The following is a 10,271-nucleotide window of genomic DNA, read 5'->3' on the forward strand; positions in this document are numbered from 1 at the left end:
GTTATGCAGTACAGACTACAGTTTAGATTTTGAACTATCTTTCGTGCAAGAGTGTTTTTTAAACACCTTTGGAATTATGGAATGGTTGTAAAGGTAGTTTACGCGACTTCTGGATATGGAATTTCTCAGCACATGTGCTTGAGGCAAATCCTAAAAAATTGGATCCTCGCTCAAAATTATGCCTATTTATAGGCTATCCCAAGGAGGCGAGGGGTGGTTACTTCTATGATTCTAAAGATAATAAAGTATGCGTCAAAAAATGCTACATTCTTAGAAGAGAATCGCATCAAAGAGCATAAGCCCTGCAGTAAAATTATGTTAATCGAGCTTTCCAACAAAACTACTACAACTTCAAAAAGAGTTGTTGAAGAAGCTAGTACGTCAACAGGAGTTGTTGATGTTGAAGGATCTCATATCAAAGAGTTTCATGAGCGCGTTCGGATCGCTCTGATATCACCGTGACCAAAATACATATTATACATTCAACACAAATAGTTATGTAAACAAACTTAATTATCGGCATGCTAAGAACAAGATAAACAACAAGGGAGAGAGTTTCATGAAGACAGTCTTCACACTTCAGAACTCCAACGTAGCAAAAAACCTCCATGTCATCTACCAATGCCCAGCAGAAACGTCGACTGCAGCAGCACGAACAACGCGAACTCACGACTGCAACGGGGACGACACCACCACTAAAGAGGCCCGGGTATTCTCGAAGTGAAAACTCAAAGGGTGGCCTTTGGTGAATTTGGTAGAGGAAGGAGGAACACAAATCGTGTAGGCGATAAACAAGTGGGAGGGAAGAAAACGCTATCGCATAGCAGAAATGCTTATCGTTTAGGAGGAGCTACACGATCGTTTAGGAAAAGATACACGATCATTTAGTAAAATTGGCACACTATATGATCGTTTAGAGAAGCTATACGATCGTGTAGGCGCAGTGTGAGATCGTTTAGGCGCGAGGAAGACGATCATTTACTAAGTCTCTAACGTGCGCTTGCACGAATTCTTTTGGACGATTGACGAACGATTCAAAAATGAAAACATTTTTCATTTTAACTCATCGGTTACAATAACCGACGTTGCCCACTAACCCACATCCGAACGTGAAATTTGGATTAGTTATCATATAATTAACCAACTAATTAATTAATAAATATAATCATATTATATTTTTAACCTATAGTTTGATATCACATATCTACTATACTATTTTCTCCTCTACTTGATATAAATCATATTTATATCTTATTTCCTCCAAAATAATGTATCTCATACATTTAGCCAATTATATCATATATAATTAACCAGTTCAATTACTGTCTCTTATACACATCTAGATGTGTATAAGAGACAGTTTTTAACCTATAGTTTGATATCACATATCTACTATACTATTTTCTCCTCTACTTGATATAAATCATATTTATATCTTATTTCCTCCAAAATAATGTATCTCATACATTTAGCCAATTATATCATATATAATTAACCAGTTCAATTAAATCATATATAATCGAACTTCCTCTTGTCAATTTGAACATTTCAAATTAACCCAAATACTGGTTCTCGACTTTATCCAAGCTACCCAGGGGACCTAATGAACCTGTGGCTCGAAGCTCCACAGTCCGTGAATAGCTGACTAAACTCTTTAGCCATGAGATCCACCATCCATTAACTGTCGGGGATTCCACTAAAGACCAACAGCTGAACTCTTCTTGCCACATATATATTTCTGTGTCCATCAGATATAACCAATCATGAGAACGATGACCCTTCACAGATGCTCGTAAGTACAGCTGGGCCAAATTATCGTTATGCCCTTGTAGTTACATCTCACTCCTTAAGTACCACTGATTCCTCTAATGAACAATACGACATAGTCCAACTATGTGTGAACACCTCTCGGGCCAAGAGAAGGTGTGTGGCACCACATCGTTCAAGCCCCGGAATCAGCCCTTAAGAGAGCTATCTATCTACTTACCCCTGCCTCGGGGAAGGAGTAAATTCCATCTTGTGTAGTTGAGTTCCCGACTCCCAAATTAGAGGAATCCCAAAAATGGTAGGTTTGAATCGGCGAACTAGCCACTCGCACACATACAAATCAAAGAACCGCCCTCAATGGCAGAAGTTCCCAACTCACTCAGGATTGAGGTCATGTTACCTATCGTCATCCTAGTGAAGTGAAGTTTTTATCATAAATGGTGTTATATAAAGAGATGTTAACACTTCGTGGTCAGGTTTTATACAAACTCTTCGTATAGGACACCCCCGATCGCATGTCCCTAACACGAATAATCAGGATCAGACCATCTGTGACAAGTCACAACACTTGTGACCATTCCACAAAGCGGGTCACATCCGTAGTGTTACCAGGGTAAGGTTTCCCTCCTATATCCATATACTACAGACCATTTTGGTTATCACTCAAGACATGATCCACTTGTATGTCACCACATACATGCTTGATTCACAAACAAATAACTAGGGATTTTATGCTTATTGGTTTGTGGTAAAGCAAATAAAACAAATAACCGAGTAAAAAACTAGATGTGAAGTAAATATCATATATTATACAACACAAGCGTTCGTACATACTGTTTACAAACTACAAGACACGAGACTTTAGGGCATCAATCCCAATAGATGTAGGTTCATCTAGTCAAATACATCCACCTCAATCATTGAGGGTGTTGGGTTGTATGTCCTAAAACACGTAGTTTGTAAACATTAAACATATTCTATTTTGCAATAAAGATGTTATTGAGGTATATCAGTGAAGTTGTTATCAAATATGTAAATTGCACTTGTTAAAGCCTAAATCCAATAAACTAACGAAACTCTGGCTATAGCATGAATACTTGAACTTTATGTGAAGACATAAAAGTGGATCGAGTTTGAGTAATAGCCAAAATGGTTTATAAGTATAGGGATAGGGCTGAGTACATAATCATGGAAACACTATGGATGCGGCCCACTTTGTATTTAAAACAAATGATGTCATCCTGTATCGTTCATGTAGAGACATGCGGGTGGGGACATCTATGCAAAAGATGTTTGCATGAGAATGAGCCATGAAGTAGTCACTTTTCTTTATAACGCATTGTTAAAACTAACTGTTTCATTTCGATGACCTAAGGTAACTCGATCTTAATCCTAAGCTAACTATGAACTCCTGTTTATTAGGGATTATCCTTTAATCTGCATGGGTGAGAGCAGCTTAACATCGCCGCTATATAAGCCTCCCATTTTAGGGGTAAGACTGGGTAAATAGCTGGGGACTTATTCCTGCAAGATAAAATTCACTCCTACCCAATTTCTCTTAGGTACTGACTTCTAGTCTTCAACAAGGGGCCCCGCCTTCTCTATGACTAAGAGGGACTCGCTTTATTGGTAAGACCATAAACCAATTGTTCAATAGTGGATCATTGAAAACTTAAGAAGCAAGATGTATTATAGGGGTAAAACTATAATTTTGACCCAACTGTAAATACGAACAACTTGTGAAGGATCGACTTACTGATCATGGTTAAATCAAGTGGACAAAAATATATCTACAGAGAGGAGAGTACAGCTACTGGGCTTTAGTGAAGTGTCCCGGTAGTTAACGAATGTTGTTAATTCAGTTAAAAGAGTTTAGCCATTTAATTGGAGCTCATGATCTGTAGGTCCATTAGGTCCCCCTGTTAGCTCATATCGAACTAAACCTTAGAACAGTGTTATGAGTGAGTTTGAAGTGTTCATATTCGAATTAGGGAATAAGCGTTAAAAATATATGATATATTTGACGGCGTATCATTCAATTAGAGACAGTTTGAGATATTTAAATAAGATTTAAATATCAAAACTATTAATAAGAATTCATCGAGATTGGTGTTTGATTTAATAATTGAATATTAAATTAAATTAATTAAATTTTTTAATGAAGTATTTAGTATTAGTTTGATTTAAAATTAATTATTTGAATTAATTTTGAATTGGAATTAATCAAAGTTGGCCAAAGTCAAATGTTGACTCACCAAGCTTTGAAGGTCAAAGGTCAAAAGCTGACTTCACTAAGTGAGAAGTTCCAAAATTAGTTTTGAATTAAAATTTGACTAAAGTCAAATGTTGACTTCAAAATAGTCAAAAGTCAAAATGTTGACTTCACTTAGTGGAAAGGTCCAATAATGATTTTTAGTTGAAAAATCTAACTTTTAGTGAACTGGTGAGTAATTCATTTGGCAAAGTGTTGATTCTACAAAATGCCACTTATTCTACTAAATTGAGTGCATTTTGAAGTATCAAAATTTGGTTAACTCAATTTGCATGAATTTCATGTAATTACTCTATAAATAGGATGCTTTAGTAAAGATTAAAGTTCTTGGCCATTTTGGTGATTTTCAAGTTAGTTGAAAAATAAATTCTTCTTGGCAACATAAAGATTCTAAAAAAGTTTTAGAATTTAAGTCCTCAATTCTCTCTCAATTTATATTCTAAATTCATCCCTAATTTAGTCACTTCTAGATCCCACCATCTTGTTCTAATGCTAGAGAATAGTCGAGAAGGCACTCGTGGTGGTTCACAATCGATTCGTGAGAAGATTGTAGCGAAATTGGTCGTCAATTTGGAGCTACAAATGTTATAACTCAAACCCTAATTTCAAAGTTATTTGCATGCATGTTTTATCTTTAAAATTAATGAAATTTATAATGCTTAAGATCTAAATTGCTTCCGCATGCACGTCATTTATTCTTACAGAGGGAACCTCGACGTAGTGAAAGGATTGTAAACCCACCTATTCATTATATGGGTTCAATAGAATCCCTGATCGTCATGTCTGATGGCGACATTGAGGATCCATTGTTCAATAAACAGGCAATGGAAGATGTGGACAAAGATGAATGGGTCAAAACTATGAATATCGAAATGGGGTCAATGTACTTCAATTCATTCTGGGATCTTGTAGATCAACCTGATTGAGTCAAACCTTTAGGTGTAAGTGGATCTATAAGGGAGAAATGGGTGCAGATGGTAAGGTGCAAACCTTTAAAGCTAGACTAGTGGCAAAGAGTTATATCCAGGTTGAGGAACTGAACTATGAAGAAACTTTCTCACTTGTTGCCATGTTAAAGTCTATCCAGATACTCCTATCCATTGTCGCATATTATGACTATGGGATTTAGTAAATGGATGTCAAGACTGCCTTTTTGAATTGTAATCCTAAGAAGGCCATCTTTATGCAACAATTAGAGAAATTCATCTCCCAAGGTCAAGAGCAAATGATTTGCAAGCTTAATCAGTCCATTTATGGACTGAAGCAAGCATCTCGTTCTTGGAATATGAGGTTTGATATTGTGATCAAATCTTATAGTTTTTATCAGAATGTTGATGTGCCTTGTGTCTACAAGAAAATCATCAACAGTTTAATAGTTTTCTTAGTGTTGTACGTGGATGATATCCTACTCATCGGGAATGATGTAGGTCTAATGATTGATGTTAAACTGTCATTAGCGATCCAATTAGAAGATTTAGGAGAGGAGCATTTTGTTTAGGGATCTAGATCTTTAAGGATTATAAGAATAAAATGCTAGCCTTGTCTCAAGCATCGTACATTGACAAGATGCTTGTCAAATATTCGATGCAAAATTTCAAGAAGTGTTTATTACCTTTTAGACATGGAATGGTCTTGTCTATGGAACAATGTCTTGAGACACCTCAAGAGGTTAAGAAAATGAGAGGGGTCCCCTATTCAATCGACTGTTGGTAGCTTAATGTATGTAATGTTATGTACTAAATATGATATTTTCTATGCATTAGGGATAATCAATAGATATTAGTCTAATTTAGGATTAGATCACTGGACAACCATTAAAACCATCCTCGAGTATCTTCAGAGAACGAGAGACTATTAGCTTATGTATGGGTCTAAGGATGTGATCCTTATATAATATACTGACTCTAATTTTTAGACTGGTAAGGATTCTAGGAAATGCACTTCAGGATTAGTGTTCACTCTTAACGAAGAAGCTATGGTCTAGAAAAGCACAAAGCAAGGTTTCATAGCCGACTCAACCACGGAGGCAGAGTATGTAGCGGCTTGTAAAGTTACCAAGGAGGTTGTATGGCTTAGGAAGTTCTTGACTTATCTGGAAGTTGTTTCGGATATATCAAAGCCTGTCACCCTTTATTGTGATAGTATTTGTACTGGAAAATTCCAAAGAGCCTAAAAGCCATAAACGTGGGAAGCATACAGAGTGCAAATATCATTTTATCTGAGAGAATGTGCATTGAGAGGATGTGATCATCACGAAGATCAATTTGGAGCACAATGTTGCTAATTTATTTACAAAGGCTCTCACAGCTAAAGTATTTAAGGGTTACCTGGAGAGTCTGGGTCTACGAGGCATGTATCATCTAATTAAGGGCAAGTAGAAGATTTTTATTGGGCGCATAGTATATGCCCTAGTTTATTGTTTTGTGTACTGTACTTAGCTTCTATACTTTGTATTGGTACACCCCACAAGCTTTAGGATAAGTGGGAGATTTTCGGGGTTAATGCCCTAAATCTCGTGGTCTTGTAATTTGTAAACTTTATTTGTACAAACTGATTATTTATTTAATAAAATAAGTGTTATTTTATTTGACATTTAGTTTCATTGACTCAAACCAATAAACTAAGATCAAAGGTTATTCGATGTAGCATAAACATGTATGTGGTGACATATAAGTGGATCATGTTATGTAATAACCTGACAGTCTATAGTATATGGAATATGTTAGGTACCTTATCCTAGTGACACTATGGAGACGGCCCACTTTATAATTATTGTAAAGTATTACAAATGATTTGATCCTATTCATTCATGTGAAGACATATAAATGGAGGTATCCTATACAAAAAGTTTTTATAAGACCGAACCACGAAATAATTAGCCTCAATTTATAACATCATTACTAAAAGAGACTTACATTTTACCAGGATGACAATAAGTGACTTGACTTTAATCCTGAGTGAGTTGTGAACTCCTGCCTATGAGGGCGAACCTGAGCAGCCAGATTCGTCGACTCAATATGCCTATCATTTTGAGGATTTTTCTGATTGGGGAGCTGGGATCACAGCTACATAAGAAGGAACTCACTCCTTCCCGTTGTTAAAGTAAGTAGATAAATTGCTCCTTTAAGGACTGATTTCAGGTCTTGAACCATGTGGCGCCACATCCTCTCCTAGCCCGAGAAGATTCAGTTATAGCTGGACTATGACTAATTTTCCATTAGACGGATCAGTGGTACTTAAGGAATTTGATGAAACTATAAGGATAAAACAGTAATTTTGACTCACTTGTAATTGTGAGCAATTTGTGAAGGGTCAGCGCACTGTTGATTGGTTATATCTAATTGACACAAATATATCTATAATGCTAAGAGTGTAGTTGTCGATCTTTAATAGAGTGACTACAAGTTAATGAATGGGGATTAATTTAATTAAAAATTTTAATGAATTAATCTCGTATCATTTAAGCTTCAATCTGTATGTCTATAAGGTCCCCTTGTTAGCTCAATAAGGATTAATGAGAATCAAATTAATTTTGGATTAATTTGAATTGTTTAAATTAATTAAAGATAATTTTATTTTATGTGATACAATTAATATAATGTATGTTGATACATCATAATACAAAGTTTATTGAGAGATGTAAATATTTGAATATGATTTAAATATGATTCACATATAAACTATAGGTTAAAATTAATGTGAATTGATTCATATTAATTTTATAGGTTATGTGAGAGAAAATAAACTATAGGTTATATTATATATGATATAATAAACTATAGGTTATATATTATATGAGATATAATATAAGGTTGTATTTAATTATATTAGCATAATATAAGGTTGTATTTAATTATATTAGCATAATATAATTAAATTAAATTTGAAATATTGAATGCCAAAAAGTCAATTCCATGGGATTTATTTTGATAACTCCCTCACACAATTCTCTCAAAAATAAAAAATAAAAAAGGGGCAGAGGAGTGGTTAGGAGATCTCACTTCAACATGGAAAATTCTGCAGACTCTTCTTCTCAACCTTGATCTCCTTCCTCTGCAAAATTCTCTCAAGAAGAACTCTTCCTCCTTGATTCTCATCTTGAGAATAACAAGGTAACATTGTGATGATGTCCTCATTGTGGTGTTCGAGATCTTGTTGTGTTGCTAAGTTCGTGGGAAGCGGAGGAGATACATTTGTAGTCTCATCGAAAAGGAAATGTGAAGAATTGGTTCTTCAAGGATTAGTATTTAATTTTCCTTTTGTCCTCTCTGAATTATATGTAAAAAAAACATTCTTAGGGACTTTTACGTTTATCTTGTTTCTGTCCTCTGTTTTATTTATTCTGTAAAAATGAAATTTTAAGACACGAGGTGATTATACACTTTTGCTTCGAGAATTCAATTCTTTCAGTGATGATATGTATATCTCCCCTGTCCTTCCTAGAAAAGCTTCTTTGAATAATTTCCTTTCTAAGAAAACTAAGCTGATAAAAAAATGATCTTATATATGTTGATTTTGGTTTTTGTTTGTATGATGGTTTGATTTTGGTTTTTGTTTGTATGATGGTTTTAAGTTGAAAGATGCGACTACTGGTAATTTTAATACTGTTAATTATTTATGTAAGTGCCAGTGTGGGCGTGAATTGTTGATTCCAAGTGGTTTGATGTAGGGAGTAGTGAAACCATCTTGGGATCCCGCTTGACTTATGAGCCCCATCTGGCTAATGGACATGAAACTTAGCTCTTCTTGTGAGGCAACCCAAGCTTTTTAATTGTTTTTGTTTTTTATTTATTAGGTAGATAGCCATTATGACAAGTAATTACTTTTGTGCCTCAAGTACTGTCTTTAAAGGTAATCGTTTTACACTAAACCCTTGTTCTCGGACCTGACACGTGTATTTCACCACATTTTCCAAGCCATAACCGTTCACTCCTTCTGTGCTTTAGTTTTTGTTATTGCACTGAGGACAATACTAGTTTTTAAGTTTGGGGTAGAAGAAGTACTTCATTCTTCTATGTCTTTGTGTGGTTTGATCCTACTATGCGTTTAATTTGGAATATATGAATTATGCATGTTAATAAAGTTGAAAGGTTGAGTGGCTGGAATTTGAAGTAAAATTTGTTCGATTTTTTAGTAAGAAATATGTTATGATGTGTGCGTTATTGTGAGAAATTCTATGATTATGCTGATAACTATGATTGTCTATGGGTAATTCTGAGTTGCATGTTAGATGATCTGTTGTGGGTCACATATGCACATGAAACAAGAAGAAGATTGAGTCCTATCCTACTATAGTTAAGTATGCCCACTACCTCTGGTGAATCCCGAAGGAGACACAAACTAGTGAATCTCGAAGGAGACACAAACTGGTGAATCCCGAAGGAGACACAAACTGGTGAATCCCGAAGCAAACACAAACTAGTGAATCCTGAAGGAAACACAAAATCTAATGGGCATCTAGCTAATCAGTAAGGACATTTGTACAGTCTCAACATCATAATCATCACTGAACGAATTTATGACATACATATAAACCTCAACATCATGGCTCGACAACATACACATATACCTCAACATCATGGTTCTACAACATACATGTATACCTCAACATCATCATATCAAATACAACCATGGAAGCACATACCATCTCATACTAGCATTCAAATGTATATGTGCATAAATAAATAATTCGGATCTCATAACATAATATACTTTGATCATGTTATACTATCAATCTATCATGTTGTCATTCTGCCATAACATTCATTTATCATGCTAGCATACATCTAATGCCTGGCCCGTGGGCAGTTCCAGTAGTAAGATTACTTACCTTAATATTAGGTCGAACCAAAAAAGCAATTAAATCTTTGTGAAATTTTTGAATCCTTAATCAAGCCTAACCATAAGCCAAGCTTTAAAATTAATAGTTAAGGCCAAATTCCAAACACCCAAATATTACAAAATATTTTCAGATAACCTTACCTAAGGTGTGGTCCAATTCGAATTTACCTTCTAAACCCCTAATTTTAAGCCCAAATAATTAACAAACCAAACTCTTCTTCATCTTGAATGAAATTCTTGAATTAACCCCCGAATCATAATTTGAAATTAGGCTTACATGATTAAAGCTTGAATCAAATACATATTTCACTACCAATGTCTCAAATAAATTATCCATATGTAGCTTCGTCAAAAAAATCACTTCCAAATGACTTTACCAAAATTTCTCAAC

Source organism: Benincasa hispida, chromosome 3 (assembly GCF_009727055.1).
Source record: "Benincasa hispida cultivar B227 chromosome 3, ASM972705v1, whole genome shotgun sequence".
Taxonomy (NCBI): domain Eukaryota; kingdom Viridiplantae; phylum Streptophyta; class Magnoliopsida; order Cucurbitales; family Cucurbitaceae; genus Benincasa; species Benincasa hispida.